Source organism: Myotis lucifugus, unplaced genomic scaffold (assembly GCF_000147115.1).
Source record: "Myotis lucifugus unplaced genomic scaffold, Myoluc2.0 scaffold_232, whole genome shotgun sequence".
Lineage (NCBI taxonomy): Eukaryota > Metazoa > Chordata > Mammalia > Chiroptera > Vespertilionidae > Myotis > Myotis lucifugus.
Window position 1 is genome coordinate 663890 of NW_005871280.1, and position 22688 is coordinate 686577.

Here is a 22688-nt window from a genome sequence, read left to right on the forward strand (position 1 = left end):
TTTGTCAGAAGAAGGATGGATGAATGGAAGGATGGATGGAAGAAAAGGGTGAATTTATTTTCAGAATCAAAACAATATACCGGATGTCAGATTTTCAAATCGAATGCTACTTAGAACACAACCTCTTAGCTATCAGAATGAGTTGCTGTCTCTACTTCTCGACCTCTCCTGTGGCTTCACTTTGTGAGTGCCTGCCTCTTTGATTAGGGACTCAGCCGTGGCTCTGTCCAATATCATGTAGGTGAAAGTGACAATGAGCCATTTCTAGTACAGGCCTTCAGCTCACAAGTTTTTACTTGCCTTCTTATGTCTCTACCATCATCATGAGAAGCATGTTCTCAAGTCACAGATGTCCCTTTAGCTTTAGCTAGAGAAAACCCAGGGAAAGGATGTGAGCACACAGGACTTTCACCCTGAGGCTGAATCACTCCAGCTGACCTCCCCCATGAGGCCATATCTCCCCAGACACCACAGGCTGAAAGCATTTCTGCCCCAACTGAGATCAACAATAAAGATACATTTTTAAAAATTCCTAAATAATACAAAAGACAAGGAGTTATTGTGATTCGTGTCTTCCATACTGCTGAGAAGTCTGAGTTGCTAGTTTAAAATGTCCTTTTAAGTATTGAATGTTGTTAAGGTGTTCTAAAGTAAACACAACCATGATAATAAGTGACATCTGCAAAACATTTTATATCTCAACTTTTATAGAATTCTGCAATTGAAAAAGTAATTCACTTGAATATTAAGACAGGTTGGGAGAAAAATCTTAAAGTATCAAAAATGTAGCTTGATAACAATAGGGTGTTTAAAAGGTGTTAACTTGTAGATGAATTGGTATTAGGAAAAGCGGTAGTAGGAAAAATCTCTACATCTTCTAGGCCCATGGTCGGCAAACTGCGGCTCGCGAGCCACATGCAGCTCTTTGGGCCCTTGAGTGTGGCTCTTCCTAAGCCTTAGGAGTACCCTAATTAAGTTAATAACAATGTACCTACCTATATAGTTTAAGTTTAAAAAATTTGGCTCTCAAAAGAAATTTCAATCATTGTACTGTTGATATTTGGCTCTGTTGACTAATGAGTTTGCCGACCACTGTTCTAGGCCATAGAGCAGGTGGAACCTGTATCAAGGGTTTCCAAGTAGCCCAATAGGAGTTCGGTGTAGAGATTGGGCTGAGGCAAGACAGGAAGTTAAAGTGCTGGAATTCTTCTGGAGAAATGACGAACTCTCTGGGGACTTTTAGGCAGATGTGTGGCTAAGATCCTTCTGGCTGTGGTGTGGAGAGTGGACTGGAGAAGTCAGTGCAGATGTGGGAGCTATGTACAAGCTTTCGTAATTGGTCATGTAGCAGGTGATGGTGCTGTGTTGAGGAAGTGGTCCAAAGGAATCCATTCAGGCTGAAAGAGGAACTCGATGAACTGTCTAAGAAATCCATCAAGAAAGAAGTTTCAATCTAAAAGACCTCAGCTAGTGCAGGGACCGGGGTCCTACCTCCAAAGAAATGGGGCTGAAGGGAGCGAGATGGGATCATCAGTGCCTTCATTAAGTGCCAGAGGGGAATCCAAAACTGGGGCAGAGATGCCACATAATGTGAGTCCAGGGAAAAGTTACACCAGAGACAAATTCCAAGTTGCGCCCACTGGTGGGAGAAGGGACTCTTGGTATACCATGAGGACCATGAATTCCTCTTGGCTTGAGACCAAGGGCCCAGTAAAGCAGGTTGCAGTCTTCAGGTCTCAGACTTGGACAGGCAGGCATGAGAGTAAGGTGACTGGTCTTCCCATCTTCTCTGTAAGAAACTTTCTGAGGCAATCATGTTGTTCCATGCTTCCAGCAACATGCTGGAATAGGCATTATTGGTGGTTGTTAGGTTTAGAGAACTATACATTCTTAAGGAATATTCATTTCCATTGTAACAACTCCTTTATAATTTAAAAATATTATTCTTCCTCTCTTCTTCACATTGATTTTTTAGTAAGCCTATATTTTCCTTTACTAAGTTTCAATCCAGAGCTTTAATAGTAGACCACATTTCCCAAAAATCTGATCCAAATTCTGGCTCATGAAAACAAATGAATAATTTTGAATCCAATGATTTTTATCCAACTATGAAGTTTACAGTATAGTCTTACATTCAACAAATTCTTCTTTGGCTTTGAATCAACATACTTGTAAGTATTCGTTAAGATATGCTCACGTGTAAAGTAAAATACATGACCAGGTCTCTGTTTTAATTTACCAAATTGAATTACATTTATCCCAGCAATGTAATAAGTTCAAATAGTGTAACTATATATCATTTATTTTTTTATTTATTTTTTATTGCTTAAAGCATTACAAAGGGTATTACATATGTGTCCTTTTTTCCCCCGCCCTTGACAATACCCCGGCTTCCCCTACCCCCCCAGTGTCTTATGTCCATTGGTTATGCTCATATGCATGCATACAAGTCCTTCGGTTGATCTCTTACCCCCCTCCCTCCTGCCCCCCAACCCTCCCCGGCCTTCCCGCTGCAGTTTGACAATCTGTGTGAGGCAGCTCTGCCTCTGTATCTATTATTGTTCAAAAGTTTATAATGGTCTCTATTATCCATGAATGAGTGAGATCATGTGGTATTTTTCCTTCATTGACTGGCTTATTTCACTTAGCATAATGCTCTCCAGCTCCATCCATGCCGTTGCAAATTGTAAGAGTTCCTTCTTTTTTACAGCAGCATAGTATTCCATCGTGTAGATGTACCACAGTTTTCTAATCCATTCATCTACTGATGGGCACTTAGGCTGTTTCCAGATCTTAGCTATGGTGAATTGTGCTGCTATGAACATATGGGTGCATATATCCTTTCTGATTGGTGTTTCTGGTTTCTTGGGATATATTCCTAGAAGTGGGATCACAGGGTCAAATGGGAGTTCCATTTCCAGTTTTTTGAGGAAACTCCATACTGTCTTCCATTTAAATGTCAGAAATTTTTACAATTAAATTTGCTTTAATTAAAATATATTTAATGTCGTTGAGTGGGAGTTGTAAATATCAAGAAATATAAAATTTTTACATTGAAGTCTCTGATTTAATGTGAAAAATAATTTGAAGTTTTAATAGAAATAATGCCAAAGGAGTACATTATATGGAAGATCAGATGGCTGATAAACAAGAGGTTCAGCTAAGTGCAGATTAGCCTCTTAATTCCCAGAAACAGCTTCTTTAAAACATTTTTTTTAAATCTCGTGCTTCAGTTTGTCTATTCAAAAAGTAAAATTACTCTGAAGGCTAATTATCAATCTACAAAGTAATGAAAGCAACTATTAGAACTATTTAAAATCAGGAAATAAATTGTAATTGATTTTATTTTATTACTGACACTGTGGGATTTATAATTTGCCTTATACAATTTCCAAAGCAATGGATAAAATGCATAATGGTGATAGATGGAAATGAAGTCTATTTTTATTGTTAAAATTTTGCCAGAAACTCGTGTTCAGACAAGTAAGGTCTGCTTGGTTTACTAGAATTCATTGAGCATCAATACTGTGATACTCCATTAAAAATTTCTTGAAGTCTAAAATTCCAAGGAAAATTTTGGGAATTGGTTTAATGTTTAGTGACTGGTAGGCCCGGGCATCCAGTAACCTCTCCTTTTCCTTCCCCCTTTTGAGTAATTTTTTGTTAGGAGTCTTTTGTTAATCTTTCTGTTTTGAATTCTGAATTAAAATTTATTTATCCTCAAAGTAAAAGAATAGACATAATTTTTTTAAAGTGGGGAGGAGGGAGGGATAAGAGTCAATTTGGGGCAGATGTTAAAAATGCAATGTAATCCTTTTTGAGGAAATAGAAAACAATATTATTTCAACATAAGAAATAGAGGTCAAAGAGGGATTTTGAGGAGAAAACAAACAACAAACAAAAGCAAACAAACAAACAAACAAAAAACAACACCCAGGGCTCTAAAAGTTTGGGAATATTGGTGAGAAAGACCATTTGTTAGAAGAAAGAGTATAGCTGGAAATATCAGAGATCAAGGGTGTTGTCCTGAATAGGACATGAGAGTTTTTATTTCCAAATGGTGGAGTAAATAAAGCATTGGAATAGATTAAGCATTTCCTGGCATTTTATTCTCTATAAATTCTAAGAAAGAAAGAAAAAAAGTAAACTCTCAACCTTTGAATAAACTGGGAGACTTCTGGAACCCTAACTATGTAGTGGGCAGAGAAAATGGGAAATATGTGTAAGTAGTAGATAGTAAGGCATGAAGTAGGCGGAGATTACTTTGAAAAGAAAAAGAAAGTTAAACCAAAATGACTTTGGGCCAGGGCTGGGAGATGATGGTATGAAAATTGATGCTACTCAATCCAGAAAATGGCTAAAGAATTGGCAGGAGTGAGGATGCTAGTGGTGAATTCTGGAGCTGAAAAGGAGAGATTTGTTTGAAAATAAGTTAAATACTTTCAACAATAAAGATTTTAAAAAAGAAAATAAGTTAAAGGAATAGGCAACTTCTTAATCCTCACTCTCACCATTTGCAATAAAAGGACAAATTTCATTTAACTGCCCATGCTTGCAAGAGCCTGGAAGTTTATTCTGTGGAAAAATTGAACCAGAAAAATCTCAGAGATCAGGGATAAGGGGCCCATAGGAGGATGAGTTTAAGGCATTGTATTTATGATACCAGGATTACGTAAAGTCTGCAAACCAAAAAGTGAGAAAGAACCTTCCTGCCCCTAGTCTTGGTTTTAAGCACACACCCTTTCCCAGACAGAACATTGGTAGATCAAAAGTGATCCCCAGAATGAAGATCAGCAGACATATTTATATTCAGCCTTCCAGATGATCTGGCCATCTTTTCATCTGATTACCTCAGGGTCCACCTTATCATTGTACAAACCATATAAATATACATACAGTTTCTATTCAACTATCTAGTATTTTGCTGTAAAATGTAAATAGCTAACCAAGCAATGTTGGCCATTTGTGTAAATCCTATTAAAGAAAAGATAAGAACCCAAAGAAACAGGGGAAAAGTCAGAGGAAGAAGAGGAAACACAAATAAGAGACCTAAAATTAAAGATATTATTATTAATCATCTTAAAATGATATATGGAGCTACTGTAACTATCTTAAAATGTTGTTAAAGGAGGAACAACCTAAGAATATGAAAGAACTCATGAAAATTGAAAATAGAATAACTGAAATTTTTAAAAATTCAGAAGTGTTGAAAAATAAAACTAAGGAAAATACCCAGAATTTAGAAATGAAAAGACAAGGTGATGAGTGGTAGGACAGAAAATACAAGGGTATTAACAGATCATTCCAAGTGATCCAACATCCAACTAATAAGTCTTTGGAAGACATGAGAACAGAAAAAAAAAATATCTAGTACATTATTATTTTTTTAATCCTCACTCAAGGAGTGAGGATATTTTTCCCATTGATTTTTAGAGAGAGTAGAAGGGAAGGAGGAGGAGGAGGAGGAGGAGGAGGAGGAGGAGGAGGAGAGAGAGAGAGAGAGCGAGAAACATGGATGTGAGAGAGACACATAGATTGGTTGCCTTCTGTTCATGCCCTGACTTGGCCCCAGGATTGAACCTACAACCGAGTTATGTGCCCTTGACTGGGAATCGAACCTGCAACCCTTCGGTCCATGGGCTGAAGCTCTAACCACTTAACCAGGGCTAGGATATTATTAACCAAATAATATAAAAATATTTCTCAGAACTAGGGACATTTAACTATCCCACCAAATATTTAGCATAATGAATAAAATGACTCACACAAAGGCAACATTACCACAATATTTTAAGAAACTGAGACTAAAGAAAACACGGTAAAAACTTTAAGAGGTGAAAAATAATGAGTTCATATGACATAATTTAGTATAGCAGTGGTATTAATAATGGGACATAGAATGCAACGGAAAAGGCCCTTAAAATTTCGAATTAAAATAATGTTTATACCATACTACTGCAAAACTATCATTCAAGTGTTAGGACAGAATAAAGTTATTATTAGATATGCAGTGTGAAGACAGAGAGCAAAAAAGAGATGCAGCCACAAGCCCAGGAATGCAGGCAACCACCAGAAGCTGGAAGAGGCAAAGAATGTATTCTTCACTACAATCTCCAAAGGGAGTGTGGCCCTCCCAAAACATTGATTTTGTATTTCTGGACTCCAGAAATGTGAGAGAATAAATTTCAGTTGTTTTAAGCAACAAAATTTGTGGTAATTCATTATGGCAGACCTAGGAAACTGATACACATGATATGCACAAGATTTTCTATTGGATACTGAACAAGGATCTCTAATTCTCCCTGGGCTAGGAATGGGGACTTGAAATATTTCACTAAGGTAGTTAAAATTTAATTTGAAGGATTTCACCAGTAAGAAAGTAAGAAATATATTCAAGAAGAAACAGCATAAGTAAAGGCCTAAGAGGGTGAAATGCAGTGCCTTCAGGGAACAGAAGATAGTTCAATGTCCTGGATTGGAGACATGGAAAAGAATTCTGACTGATGGGCCTGGAAAGTGAGATGTGAAGAGACCATGAATGCTATGCTAAAACCCTTGCTTTAATCTGACAGAGAGTACTGACTAACCAAAGCTCTCTAGTCTAATGATGGATGATGGAATACCTGGTATAATCATATGGGGTGCTGTAGGGATCAGTTCTCTTAACTAGGAGGTCAGTTAAGAGAATTTTGAACTTGTCTGGCAAGAAAGAAGATGGGGTGAGTAGTGGCTATGGCCATAGAATAAGATTCAGATTAAGATATTTTGATTGACTCAGCCAGTGTTGCTCAGTGATTGTCAACCCAGGAACCAAGAGGTGACTGATTCTCCGCCAGGGCACATGTCTGGGTTGTGGGCTTGACCCCCAGTAGGGTTTGTGTGAGAGGCAGGCAATCTATGATGTTTTCATATATCTCTCCCTCTCCCTTCCTCTCTCTAAAAATTTTGGTTAGATGTTGACGGTGAGGGAGAAGAAAGTCAAGAATGACTTGAAAGACTCTAGTCCTGTGTCTGGATGTAGAGAGAGTGACTTTGCAAGAATAGATTACAAATGCAGGAGAGGGAACATTTTTGAAGAGATATAAATGCATCCCTATCATATAGTAGGATGGGTAAGGACTAAGATGCTGAACAAAGATGTAGACATCTTTGCAATTTGTAATTCAGTGACCTCAAGCACTTCACTTTTATGAGCCTCAGCACCCTTAGTTTCAAAATGGAGTGTGGGGGTGGGGAGGAAGCAATATTATTTATTTCACAAAGATGTGACCTTATTTAAAGAGATAATGTGTAAGGGAGGACTTTCTAATAATTTTTTGAAAACTATATGAAGGTCAGCTATTTTTATAATGGGGTCCATTTGGGAAATGATAACCTTCTGGACATGCAGGTGACCAGTGCCACATAGATCTGAAACCAGAAGAGACTGTAGGGCTATCGGCCCAGATATAAGAGGCCATAGCAGCCAGGCTGGGGCAAAGAAGTCCTCTGAAATCCTGCAAGGAATGGAAGGGATGAGGGCTAATGCAGAGCACCAAGGCACTCCAACTCCTTAGGTGTACCCAGAAAGTGAAGTGAAATGAAGAAATACAACACAATGCAGGGAGACAATAAAAAATCTTCATGAATGGAGAGGGATGTTAGAAGATCATCCCAATATGCCAAAGTTATGGCTTCAATCCCCAGTCAGGACACATACAAGAATCAACCAATGAATGCCTCAATAAGTGCTAAGTGAAATAAGCTAGTCAGAGAAAGACAAGTATCATATGATCGCACTCATCTGTAAATTCTAATGAACAAAATAAAGTTATGAAAAAAATAGATCCAGAGACACAGAAGCATGGAACAGACTGACACATCTCAGAGAGAAGGTGGGAGTGGGAGTTGGTATGGGAAAAGATTAACCAAAGAACTTATATGCATAAGCCATGAACACAGACAATAGTGAGGTGAAGGCCTGGGGATGGAGAGGGTCAATGGGGAAAAAGGGGACATCTGTAATACTTCCAACAATCTATATTTTTTTTAAAAAGCCTAATATGCAAATCAACTGAACAGTGGAACAACTGGCTGCTATGACTGAACACCATGGGGCAGCCGCTCAATGCAGAAGCTGCCCCCTGGTGGTCAGTGCACTCCCACAGGGGAGCGCTACTCATCCAGAAGCCAAGCTCATAGCTGGTGAGCACAACGCAGGTGGCAGGAGCCTCTCCCACCTCTGTGACAGTGCTAAGAATGTCTGACTGACGGCTTAGGCCCACTGCTTAGGGGAAGTGGACCTAAGTTGTCAGTTGCACATCCCCTGAGGGCTTCTGGACTGCTAGAGGGCACAGGTCGAGCTGAGGGGCACAGGCCAGGCTGAAGGACCCACCACAAGTGCACAAATTTCATGCACCAGGTCTCTAATAAAGATAATGAATGAATGAATGAATGAATGAATGAATAAACAAATAAATAAATTTTAAAAAAGAAAGTGGAGAGAAATGGACATTGAGTCCTTACATAGTTCTGTTAATGGAGACAGATGCAAGAGGTTTAAATAGAAGTAGGTAATTTTGATTTCATAATAATATGTAGGAAGTTGTTGGAAGCCCTGTATTTCTTTCAGAAGATAGACTTTGCTCTAGGGTTCTTTTTCTTAAGGCAGTTCAATTAACTTGTACTCTTGACCTGAGTGAGGCTTACAAGGCATATGTTCAGCAAGCCCATGATAAAGATCCAGTTTTTTTCCTTTTCTCATTGAGGTGAAATATGCATACATAAAATGAACGGTTTTATAATGTAGAATTTCTTGGCATTTATTTAATACATTCACAATGTTGTACAACCATCACTGTCATCTTGTTCTAAGACATTTTCATGACCTCAAAAGGAAACTCCATACCCATTAAGCAGTGACTCTCTTTCTCCCGTGCTCCCAGCACCTGGCAACTGCCAATCTGTTTTCTATCTCTGTGGATTTATCTAGATTATGTACCTGAGATAATTGAAAACAGATATTTAGACAATTACTTGTACATGAACGAAGATCTAGTTTTGAATGGACAGCTTTGAAGGAGGTTAGGCTCAGTTTTCCTTAGAAGGTGAGTCCTGTGAAGATAGAGGTAGAGTGGCCACAATGCCTGTCGAATTTATTAAGACTGGTTTCATTGTGTTCCATACTTCAAACTTCCCTCTGTGCCAAAAGCAGAATCAGAGATGACAATGGTTTCTGTAAATTAGCTGCAGTCATGTGAAAGGTGAGTTCTGGGTTAGCCACACAGTAAATTTTAATAAGGGAACTGCAGAATCTAAACTTCATTGTTTTCAGGTGTGTGTGTGTGTGTGTGTGTGTGTGTGTGTGTGTGTGTGTGTTTAAACTGTTTTATAATCAGGGAAATTTTGCCCCTAAATGGCTACTATTGGTAAATAATCCTCTCTAATCATAGGCTTAAAATGTCTGGGCAAAACCAAAAATGACTCGCTGTCCAAGGTTTAGTAACAGTTAAGGCATTTAAACAGGAGCAGCCTGAAGAATTGTCCTCCGTTTAATCTTAGCCAACCTGCAATTACTCATCTCCCAGCGAGACTTTCCCTGAGCAAGTGAAGGGCAACCGAAGTGCATGAATTGTACTCTGATGACTCAAGAGAAACAAAACCCTGATCATCTTTGTTTCAAATAGTGTGTGTTGTAGGTAGAAAAACAAAAGCCCCTCTTTGGTGGTGAATAATAGTTTGCCCATCAGATCTTCTCCAAGTCCAAGTTCCACTGCCTATGTCGAGGTTTCGAAAAGTGCATATAAAACAAATGAAGCTTTACAAACCTAGTGGAATATTATGAAATACTAATTTTACAGGTGCATGTGAGTGGGCTGCAATTCCAAATACCAGAATGCCATTAAATATAATGCACTCCGTATGCAGGGCAGTTAATTTAATATTAAACCAATAAAACATTTACCAGTGCCAATGAAGGTCCTGGTTGTTGACAGCAGGCTAGGTGTCCCACAGCCATGCCGTCTTTCTGTTTGCAGGCCAATTTTACACAGCTGCTTTCTTCTGGAAATCATGCCTCATTTGAAGCCTTTGCAAGTATGATAAATAGCCTCTCTAAGCCTTAGCGACGGTGGGGACGCTTGAAAATATTTAGGAGCATTTATTAGCTAGAATATGAAACGAGATTTAGTTCAACCACAGTCTTCGACTGTGTGGAGGCCTGATTATTGGAGGAAATGCTACCTGCTCGGGCGTGTGTATCTTTTGCAGGGCACTGCATAAAATTACCACTCTGAGGGCAATACCAAGTTCAAATTGCATAAAAATTCTAATGCCCATCCATAAAATGGACACAATTAGGATAACATATTTACTTCTAAACTCAGCTGTTTGGTGACATTATGGTCTCTTTTTGGCTGCCATTTTAGGCATAGAAGATGTAAAATAAAGGTTTTTACACAGGGAGTTGGGTCTATGGAGGAATTCAGGATTTATAGAAAAAGGTACATACCAATACAAGAAAAGAAATGCTAAGTGCTAACCATATTGTTCAAATAAAACATATTGTACAGAGTTTACTGGGGCAAAAGTAGTAGGGGAAGTCTACCTAAAAGGTGGAGTTTGGGCTGGATAACAGAGGAGGGAAAGGTGTAGGAAACTGGCAGTGCATAGAGGGTTCAGGTGCATTTGTGCACACAAGGATGCTCTACTCTGAGAAAAAGTGGACCAACATGGCTGAAGTGGAGAGTTCATGGAGTTGGGTAGTAGGAGATAAATTTGAATAGATTGAATGGTTCTGATTACAGTCTCTTGAGCAGGATTATAGATTGTTTTTGCTATTGGAAATGTTGGTATGATGAGGGCTTTTGGAACATGAAGGTGACACAAGAAGGGAGGGTTTGCGGGAATTCCATTACGGTAGCCTCTTGGATTAATTGCCAAGAGAAAATTGAAAAATGTACGTATGATTAGAAGGTTAGGTAATGAGAGATTTGCACTGGGGTGGAAGTGATGAAAAGGAATGGAATGTTGTTTAGGGAAACATTTTGAAGGAAGTATTTATAGGATCTGAGAACTTCCTGGGTGTAGAGAGTGACATGTAGGCAGGTCCAGGCCAATTCTGGGACTTTAAACTCAGGTAACTTGAACAATAGAATAAGAAACCCAAAGGGGAGACTAACTTAGGTGAGGAAAAGATGAGATTCATTTTAGACATGTTGAGTAAATCCATGTAGAGATTCCTAGTAGGCCTTTGGGAAAGCAGGACTGAAACTTAAAGAAAAATAGATTTGGGTGTCATCACCCACAAGACAGGTGTTAATTGATACTATGAAACTCAAGATTTCTGAGGCAGACTGGAGAGAGAAAGCTGTAGGGACCTAGAGACACAACTTCCTTTTGGTTTCTAGGTGTTCAGTGGTGTAAGAAGTGAAGCCAGGGATATAAACAAGGAGTTGGCCAGAAGCCAATGTAACATCAAATCTTTTTTTTTTAAAGCATCTAATCAATAGCAATTACTGAGTTGAGAACTGAGAAAAAGTCATTTGAAATCTCTAAGTAAATACCTACCAGACACCATTGCGAGAGTGGTGGGAGTTAAGGAATGAGTGGCTACTTTGAGCATGGGTGCCATGAATATAGACTTCCCTTTTGAGGAGTAAAAGCCAAAGCAGAGAGGAACAAGACAGGCATTTGGGTGTCGTAGCAGCATCAAAGGTACTTGTTTTTGAGATCACACATAAGCTTATTTTAGGTAAGGGAAGAAGAAATTTAAAAGAAGAAAATACTAAGAACATTGCACAGGGTGTGTATTATCTGAGAAGTTTAAGTATCTAATACAAATAAAACAAAATACGACTCTACCAAGATGAGATAATTAGAGATGATTAAAAATTACAGAAAGAAATGGATACATCAAAATTAATATGGCTATTTGGAAGAGGGAACTGAGTAGACAAAATGAATGAAATAGTCTCAGGTATATGGAAATTATTAGCATCTATTAGCCATGAAAGGTGGGAACATTTAATCCCTGGTGAAGTTTAGTATACCCATATTTATAAATTACTTTGATCAAGGGGAGACAACCTGGTTCCTGTTATTGTAATAGGATTGTTAACGGCTGCCTGGAGCACAATGTTTTGAGGCTACATCCAAACTCAGCATTCAGGATTGCCATTGAAGAATCAACAATGTCTGCCTTGAACACAGACTTAGGAAATGGCAGCTCCAGTGCTAGCTAACAGAAAGAACACTTAGGCCACAATGAGTGTGAAAAATCCAGTTGCTTAGATTCCAGGAAACTTGTTTCTCAGGATGACACAAGGTTGAAAATGAGCAAGGGAGAAAGTTAAAGTGAGGAAGTCTAGGGTGTTGTTACCCAGAATATGGGCCAGCAGCCTAGGCATCACCTGGGATGCTTGCTAGAAACCTAGAGTCTCAGACTTCACTCCAGAACCACTGATTCCAACTCTATTTGAACAATATCCCAACTGATTCATGCACTCACCAACTTTCGTAAAGGGCATTGCTGGGGTATGTGCCGGAATGACCACAGAGATCAAGCTAGGTGGGTGAAGGAGTCACAGAAACCAAGAAGAATTCTTTAAGTCTGATTAATGGTTCTCAAAGTGTGGTCCCCAGACAAGTTGTATCCTCAGCACCTGGGAACTTGTTAGAAATGCAAATTCTCTGGCCCCACCCAAGATCTACTGACTCAGAAACTCTGAGCTTTGGATGCAGGAACTTGTATTGAATGAGCCCTCCAGGTAAATCAAATATGCTCTAAAATTTGAGAACCATCAATATAGGTAATTTGGTGAATGTGTGCTTGGTGAAGAACAGGTGTAAGAAGTAAAAAAGTTAGTTGAAAAGTTTCAAGTCTACATCAATATTACATACCACTAAGAGTTTATCCAAATCAACCAATACAAAAGACCATGAATATTTTGTATTGTAGGCAAAGTGGGCAGTTGTCCAGATGAATTTTTGGCAATTAGTGGACAAATTCTTTCCCTGAAGAAGTTCATAGTATAAGAGAAGTTAGGTTATGAGAAGATAAAGTTTCCATAAAACACCATTTACAATGACAATGAAACTGAAAAGTAAGCAGGGCAGGTCTAGTTTGGGGTGTTTTAAAGGCAAATTGCATATAAATAATGTTCCCATTATTAAAGTAGGATTCGACATTTGTGTCAGTTATCATACATATCTAATTTTACTATGATCAGATTTTTTAAAGAAAAATGACTGCAATTCTAACCTCTCTCTCATCTACTACCATAGCGCCCTTCCACGCTAATCCAAAGGTATTTAGGCCTGCTGGACATCAGTATCTTTGGGGTCGCCACCGGCAAGGAAAGCCAACTGGTGTTCTCCATGTTGCTGCTCTGCCCTACCTAGTTGCTCCTGGCCCCGCGTATGGCTATTTACATTTCAATTAATAAAGTAAAATGACTAAGAATTTTTCCAGACAGACCTGCCACATTCCCCATGCTCAGTAGTTGCTTGTGGCAAGTGGCTGCCATATTGAGCAACAAGGTTTACAAGACATTCTCATTATTACAGAAAGTTCTATTGGACAGGTCTTGAGCTTTTGATTCAAGATTCATATCAAAATACAGGCTTTGTCGGAATCAGGCTGACTTACCAAGGAGATACTTTTCAGTGGGGCTAAAAGCACATTCCATCTGTTAAAAGGGTGGGATTGGGGGGTGAAAATCCAGCAGTCCCCACCTGCTCTGAACACACAAATGTTTCCTAGCTTCTCCTTGAACAATTGGGATGTGGAGACCTGAGGGGATCAAGAGATGACAGTATTTATTCACTTTCTTCTTTATTTGTGTGATGTCAGATGAGCCCTGCCCCCCCAAAAAATCACCCAAAACAAGATGATTTTGACTAACATTCCAGCACTCTTTTCATAATTTTATTTACACAGTTTTTGTTTCTGTGTGTTTTATTTTTGTTGTTGTTTTTTTTTTTTTGCCAAGGCCTGTCATACAGAAGGTGACTGTAATAGTTTTATTTTACATGTTTGTCTGTCTATCTATCTATCTATCTATCTATCTATCTATCTATCTATCTACCTAACTATCTATCATCTACACTTTTTGCTGCAGCCCTAACAAGATAAATGCATTATAAACAGTGACTCTGGTGAGCAGCCAGCAGAGCCTGTTGCCTGTCTGAGGTTGGCTTTTCAGGTTTGGTTTGAGGCCCTTGTAAACTTCCAGTTATTTTTAACCTGCCTTTCTTGAAAGCAGGCTAGAAAGAGAACAGTATTCATTCAGTTTTGCTACATAAACCTCTTTTTTTGGGGGGAAGAGGGTTGTTAGGAACCTTCTCCTTTGACTGAATCAAACATACTAGAAACAAATTATTGATCTGAAGCTCAAAACAGTGTCACCACGTTAAGCTGAGGGGTCATTCCTAAGGTACAGAAACTGGAATTAACAAGAAGACCTCTGGAATCTGTCATGGCTCCTGGTAGATGGAGATACAAACCTTTGGGCTTCAATCTGTAAGTCTGATGTTTTGTTTTTATAATAAGAACCCGCTTGGTATCTATAAAATTCATCAGCCAGCATAATGCCACCTTTGTCAGACGCAGGTATAAATCTGTGAAGAATCATAAGTTAGGTGAGTAAATGACTTTTCTATGTCAAGGAAGTCTAAGATTAGAAAAAGGATGTTGCCTTGGGAGACCTGTGAGCTATTCGTGTAATTTGACTTAGGGGTTTATGGCAGCATTTCCTGTTTATTCTTCGGTGTTGCTCCCCTTGGGCAAACATAAATACCCCTGTGTCTCCTGTTTCCTATGTTCCCCAGAATAATTTTTTCTCGCCCTGGTCCTGGGAAGATAAATGTTCTAAGCCTTTCTGATGAGGCTTCCAACATCTTCCATATGAATCTCTGTGAAACGCTAAGAAGTCTTTTCCGGGCAATTAGCCTCATATAATTTTCCAAATTATATGTTTAGCTCTGACGTGTGTCTCTCCAAAGCTGGTGTGCTATTTGTTTATTTGGTTCTGAACCCTGGGTAGCAAGGAGTCCCTCTTGCTGCAGGTGAACCCCTGTGAGTCACGTCGCCAGAGAGGAGCTACCACACTCGCAGGTCCTGCCAAGGCACCTTCCAAACCTTTATGAAAAATAGAAACTAGCTTTCTTCTTTTCTCCTTAATGCTTAATTCTTTTTTAAAAAGTATAAATATGAAACTGACACTGAACAAAGAGTTTGTAATGGCATCCTCTCTAGTTTCATAGCTTCACTAACATCAGTTGGCTTCCAGTCGAAGCCAGTGAAGGTCATGGCCATGCCTGGGCAGGGTCCTCCTGAAGCATGTTAGTGCTCAGATCCTCTAGCCCCCACCTGGAGTTCCCTTGGATAAAACTTCACCCTGCTTCCCAGCACATGCTGGTTGGAATCTGGGAAACCCATCACACTTCTTCCTCTTTCCTCAAATTAAACCTTTACTCAGTTTTTATGTTCCAGGGTCCTGATCCTCCTGGTGACAGAGGGTTCATCAAAGATTAATTAGGTACACTTATTCATGATGATATAGTAGCCAGCTAATCTATGACTCCTGCCTCATAAATCTTAACTCAGTTCTTAGGATTGCAGGAAGGAATGGGAGTTCCACTAGTAGGCCGTGCGAGGAGGCAGGAGTGATGACTCAGGGTGTCCCACACTCTTGCCAGGGAAATCTTACCGGCGGCTGCCTTCCCTACCCTAAGACAACCAAGGACATCGGGAAGAGGTCACACCTCCTTGAGTGACTAACTGAAGACGGGGAAGAGTAACATACAAGAACTTGATTTTTTAGGACTCACTCAAAACCTCTCAGTCATTTTTAGTTCTACCATCTCTATGCAACACTGCGAGGCTACATTCTCTAGACTATACATCTGATGATTCCCCTCATTATATATTTTAAAGACCAAATTCCTTGACATGATAGATAAGCATGCATAATGCAATGTGGCAAGTACACTTTTCACTTAAGCGGTGTTTTTTCTGTTTCTTGATATTACAGATGAACTTTTTATTGTGATCTGGACATTCTGGCTATTGTGTTTGGAGAATCTGGGCCCTATTTACATCTTTTATTTTAGTAAGCAGTCACCCTGTTAGGTTTAGCATGAAAGGACATGGCAAACGATATTGAAGTTCTTTGGACTATTCATAACATTTATACATCCAATGCATAGCCAGACTATATGCTATTGAAGTTCTTTTGACTGTTCATCTCATTTATACATCCAATGCATAGCCAGGCTTCTCCCCCAATTTACACAGCAGTTATACTATCACTTTTGAAAAGAGGGCATGGAAGAGTAACAAAATTCCCAGGAGTGGTCTCCTTCCTTTTTCCTCTGATGTTCTAACAGTCTATGCAGACTGAAAGGCAAACTTCCAGCTCTCCCATTCCCACCCACCCCACCCCCCCCTGGCAAAGCCCGCAATCAGCAACAAACAGTGGTCCCATTTTGATCTCTTTCGTGTTGTAGTGTCTCTCATCTCCATTTCCTGATCTTCCTAATCTCAGTACAGCAGTTTCTTATCAGAAGGAGCTCCGGAAAGGCAGCTTGCTTCATAGGAGAGGATGCTGACTCAGCCTTGAGTGTTAGGTGAGAACTGGCTCAAGCTGGCTCAGTGGGTGTCAGCCTGCTGCCAGACAAAAGCCCTGCAGGTGCGGAAATGCCATGGACTCAGCAAATTGGAGCACAGGACAAGGTTGAACTTTCCCTTCTTTCTAAGTACCAGAACTGAAATGAACGCATGTTTTGATCATTGTTACCATGCCTCTGTGCTGCAGTCAGAATAGCTCTTTTCCCTTCTGGCCACCTTTAAATGGCTGATGTTTAATGAATGCATATCATATGTTACCCAGTATTCTAACTACTGTCCTAGTGTGCAGTGTAGGTCTGCTATAATAACAATAATAATGGCAGTGGTAGCAGTAAACAAGATATTATACTAATAATAGCCACTTATTGAACACTTCATTGAACACTTATGCTATTCTAATTGCTTTGTATGGATTAACTCATTCTATTGGCCGATCAAGCTATAAGGTGGTGACTTCTATAATGCCTATTTTACAATTTAGGAAACGGAGGCTAAGATATCATTAAGTTAACCAAATCCACACAGGTGTAGACTGAGGGGTTGAGATTCAAATTTAGGTAGTGTGACATCAGAACAGATGCTCTTGGTCATGAATCTATAGCTACTAATTCTTCTAGGACTTCCTGCAGTAAAATGAAGGAGTTTGATCGCACAATGGCAATTACAATAATACAGCGACAACAACACCAGTAATAGTGAGCAAATTGTCTAAGTGCTTATTACTCCGAATGTATGCCATACATTTGACATGTTTTTTTTTAATATAACCCTCATCACTGCCTATATTGGAAGAACTATTCTTATCCATATTTTATAGTACGGCAGAGATGTCCAGGGACATGCTGAATATCACACAATTAATAAGTGGTAGAACCAAGGTCGAAGTCTAGCCATGGTGTTTTTCTATGAGTTAGCAAATACACACACACACACACACACACACCCTCTTCTATTTGTGGAATTTTGGCCACAAGTGAGATTATATATATATATATATATATATATATATATATATATATATATGTAATCCTCTACTTAGGAATATATTTCTAAAGATGAACATCATTACTTCCTGAGTCATTTATCCAAAATTAGGGCTATGGAAACAGAAGGTTATCTATTATGTTAGATAATCAAAGATAGAGGTTAGTAAACTGTGCTGAGCTTGTTTCCTCACATGCAAGATAATTTGTTAGGCTGACAATTTAGTGGCAGTTGGACACTTAAGTTAACCTGCCCCTGAATCTTGATCAAGCCTTCACAAAACTTTAGGCAGCAATTTTGTTTTTATGGTACATTTTTCCTTATAAGTGGTTCAAGTTAGTTTCACAGGGGATTAAAAATACAAAGGAAAATGGGCATAAATGCAACATATGAACATATAGATGCTTTCAAACCTTTCTATTCTAATTTCCCAAAAAGAACAGAAGCCTCAAGGTGAGAACTGAAAATGTGGTTCTGCCATTCTGAAGGCTGCATAGTCAATGACCTGCTGAAATTGTGAGAACATCTTTGAAATGAATTTTTCTATCATTATAGGTTATGAACACCTGTGCATGAGTCTATATGGCATGAAAATAGTGTTTGTCTGGCTGAGGAAAGATGCAGTTTAAACAACTAACTCAGCACCGATTCTCTTTAGGTGTGACCCATTTAGCAAGAAATTTTTAGGTATTCAGAATTAATTGTATATATCAACCCAAACATGAATTTTTTTTTCCTTTTTGAGATTAAGTTTAAAGTTGTGATAAAATGAGCTAACTTTTTATTTTGGTGGATTTTAATCATTCAGTTAATTTTGATTATGTGTCATGCTTGTAAGTTGCATTTAATCACATCTACCTAATTTATTCCTAAAAGGAGTTTATGTTCCCATTTATACTTCAAAAGAACAATAATAATAACCCAGAGTGAGTGGGGGCATTTCATCAAGTGAGCATTTAAGAAATATCATGAGTAGGGGTTCAAACTTTTGGTGACTAGTCTGGGATAGAAAATTTATCAAAGGTATTCAAAACTCTAGGCTTCCCATGGTGCTTGCTCTTTGCCCAACAAATATTTACTGGGTTAAACACAGGGGGGAGGGGCTTCCAAGGTGAATGAATCAGACAGGATCTTATCTCACAACCTGGTTAAAGACAAGGGGTGATAAAGTGCATCCACATGCAAACATAAAATAGGAAGGTATGTTGAAAAGTCCCATAGGAAAAATAAAGATAAACTAACTAAGAGAGCTTAGGTGATGCGAGCAGAATTCCATGAGGTAGGGGGTTACTGGAATTGGGGCTTCCGAGATGGCGGGATTTTACAAAGTCAAGACCTTGACGGCTGCATTTCAGGCAGTGGTGGTTGTAGCTGAAGCCACAGCAAATTATACTTGGAAGGAAATTATCAGCAGTCAAGCCTAGAGAATTGTGTAAAAGGAAGTGATGTTAGAGAATTGGGTGGAAAAGACTAGTTAAAGGCTTTGAAGTTTTTGTCCGAAAGCAATGGAAAATGACTGAAGTATCAGATCAGGGGACTGGCATAGCTCAACAATGATTTAAGAAGAAAGGTTTGCTAAGAGACTATTAGAGATAATAGAAGCTGGAGAAATTAGAGACAAGGAGACCAGTTATATGGTAATTAACAATAGAATGATACCATTGGAAATAGGATATAATGAGCAAATATAAGAGATATGGCAAATAGTACATGGTAGTATATGTGTTGAGGGGTGTGTGTGTGTGTGTGTGTGTGTGTGTGTGTGTGTGCTTGTGCACGTACATATTGGTGCTAGTTAGGGGAGATAGACTTAGAAAGGGAGAATAATAACACTCTGCAGAAAGAGGAGAGTCCATGGGGGAGGCCTGGTTGTGGTGGATAGGGAAGATGGTGATTTATACTGTAGTGGTGTTGATTTGAACTGACAGGAAATAGAAATGTTGAGGAACTACCCATATAGAAAATGAGATGAAAAGAGCAAATCTGACTAGAAATAAAGTTTTAGTTACCCCAGCTCTCAGACCTCAAGTTGTACAGGTGATTTATTCAATTTAAGTATACTTTTAAATTAGGGCTAATAGTATATTTCAGAGCATGTCTATGAAAATAACATTAGCACTCCAGTGAGAATTTAGAGGGTCATAACTACAGTTTGTATTATACCAATGTCAAGAATGTAGCCCTAAACCATATTAGATCATTGATGAGGACAAAAAAGCCCTGGGCCCTCGTGCCTAATATGTATGAACGGATATATATTTAGTCCCTCTTAAAAATCTGGCATATTTCTTCATGGGCTGAATTGAAACAGACATTAGCTCTTACACAATCTACTTTGTGATTGTTTCCACCTATCTCCTTCACATTTATTTATTATTTATAGACTTTTTTACTTAGGGACTTCATATTTTAGCTAGACTTCATTTTTAGAGTGGTTTTTAGTTTACAACAAAATTGAAAAGAATTTAGAGAGATCTCCCATATACCCTCTGCCCCTACACATCCCAATTATCCACATTATTCATCAAAATGATAATTTTTTTCACCAAGAATGAACTTCCATTGACACATCATAATCACCCAAAGCTTATTTTAGGATTTGTTGTTATATACTCTATGGGTTTGGATAAATGTATAATGACATATATCCATCATTATAATATCATGCAGGGTATTTTCATTGCCCTAAAAATTGCCTGTGCTCTGCCTTTCCATTTATCCCCCACCCGATTCCACCCCAGTTAACCACATGATATTAACGTTTGAATTCTAGTCTACCTTACTCTTCTTACTAAAGATATTAACACATTCTTCTGTTAAACTATCAATAATTTCATACTGGATTAGGTAAAACATAATCAATATAAACGTGTAATATTTTTACTCTTTAAAAGGTAATTTTTTTTTTAAATTTGCCATTGTGGGACAAATTTTAAACACAATTTTTGACTATTTACACAGATAAATGAAAATTCACTGTAACATTGAAAAGTAACAGTGTCTTACAAAATTTATTTTGGATAATCTCTGGTAAACAGTGACACTAACTTTTTAAGGTAAGTCTTGTCAATTTGGTCTCAAAGTATTGTTTTTTGTTTTTTTTTTCTTTCTCAGAATTAGATTTCAGAATTTCTAACCCCTCCCTTCAAGTTTACCCTGTGCCATTTCCCCTTGTTTTCTTCTCATTATATCAGGTTTCTATTTTGTGATCTGTGTACCCATGGTTGTTTAAAAAGCAGCCCAGACTTCTAGCCCATAAACATCACTTCCCCTGTCTCCTGAATTTATTTAAATGACTGATACTTGAGCCCAGGGGATCGTTTACACTAACATCATGGAGTCAAGAGTACTCATTAACTCCACCTCAAGCTATCCATAGGTCAACAGCATGAGGCAAGACCCCTCATATTTCATTACTTCAAAACCAAATCTCCTTTCTCAATCCTTCACTTCCCAAGCTTTATGCTTTGGGTACTCACTCAACCACTTTGTTAATGAGCCAATTGAAGGGCATGTTTGCAGCCCAGTCACAAGTACTGTTTCTTTTCCTTCCTGATCATCGTATTCACTTACATGTTCTCCGTCATCATAGAAATAACAAATTGGCATTGATTTATTTTTTAACCAATTGTGAAAAATTACATGCCATCCCCTGCCAGTGGTTTCTGCAATGTGGTATCTATCAGTTGACCTGTTGGCTTTTCAAATGCAAAGAGAGGTTCCCCAATCATCCGCATCTTTAAACAGATGGAACAATGTATTGGGAACAAGTTGGATGTGATTATTTTTCTAATTGAAAGGAAAAGTAGCATTATTTGCACCCTAAGCAGATATGAAAGCCTAAGCCAAGTAGTAGCCTCTACATCACAATATCTCCTAATGATACTCTCCACTATGACAGGTGATTTTATAATTTAAGCTAAAAAAAAAACATTAAACGTGATTATCATGAAAAATATTCACTAGGCCATTTATTTTCAACAGTCTTTTTCAGCTCATTGACCAACAGAATATTGATCATAACTCATTTTGGGTGTGGAAATGTTTTTCTTAAATTTCATATGCTCTAAGTCAAAGAGTTCCTGAACTACAGAATCTCGTGATAGAAGCTATTAATGATGTTACAAGCAGAAATTGTATTGTAATTCACTGGTGGTATGCTTTGCCCTTGGGGCATAAACACATGCTTAGTATGTAGAGATTTTCTTAACAGTTGCAAATCAGTCCTTCTCAAAGGCTATTTTAACAACAGGCATGCCATCTTCTGCCCGTAGTTTCTGCAATGTGGTATCTATCAGTTGACCTGTCGGCATGATCTTGGACTCTTAGGGTTTTTCCTAATTCCTGATTCCCTGCCAATGATGTGTTGGTCTTTTATTCTCTAGTCCAATGTCTCATGTAGGAACAGGACTGATTGCTTTTCAGAGATTAAGATTGAAGAGAGATCAGGTCTCAGAATTCACCCATGAAGAGTTCTCTGAGGGTAGGCCAAGTGGAAAGCCAACTCCCAAGATGTTACTTAGAAGGGTTGGGCCCTCCTGGTCTTGCCCTTGTTTTCCTGTCTCTTTAATGAGTCAATATAAATACTAAAAAAGTGGTTTCTATCTCACTCATGCCCCCTACCTCACCCCAATTGAATGAATGGTAAATGAGAGATGAAGGAGTGAGCGTCACTGGGAATACATAGCCCCATATGTGTCATAGGTGGTTCCTACAGGAAAGCTTGACATAGTTAATTCAGAGAATTATAGCCACCTTTGTTAAGCCCCTGAAATACATCTATACAGGCACTTGTCACACTATAGGCAGGCCTGACATGTCTGCACATACTACCAATCTACACATACACATACAGAGGCATACACACTTTTAAACACTTTTTAAAATCCCATTGTCTAACTAGTACCAGGATCATGGTAGGTGCTTTACAAATGTTTGTTGAATAAATAAATGCATGAATGCCTGACATTGTTGGAATGTCTCAGATACTTTTGGGCTGTTTGGTTTTCAAAATGTTGCTGCACAGAAGTGGAGTAGACTTAGGAATCGGGGCCAAAGAGCCAAGCCCTTGCCATGTGCTTACTTTCACTCCATG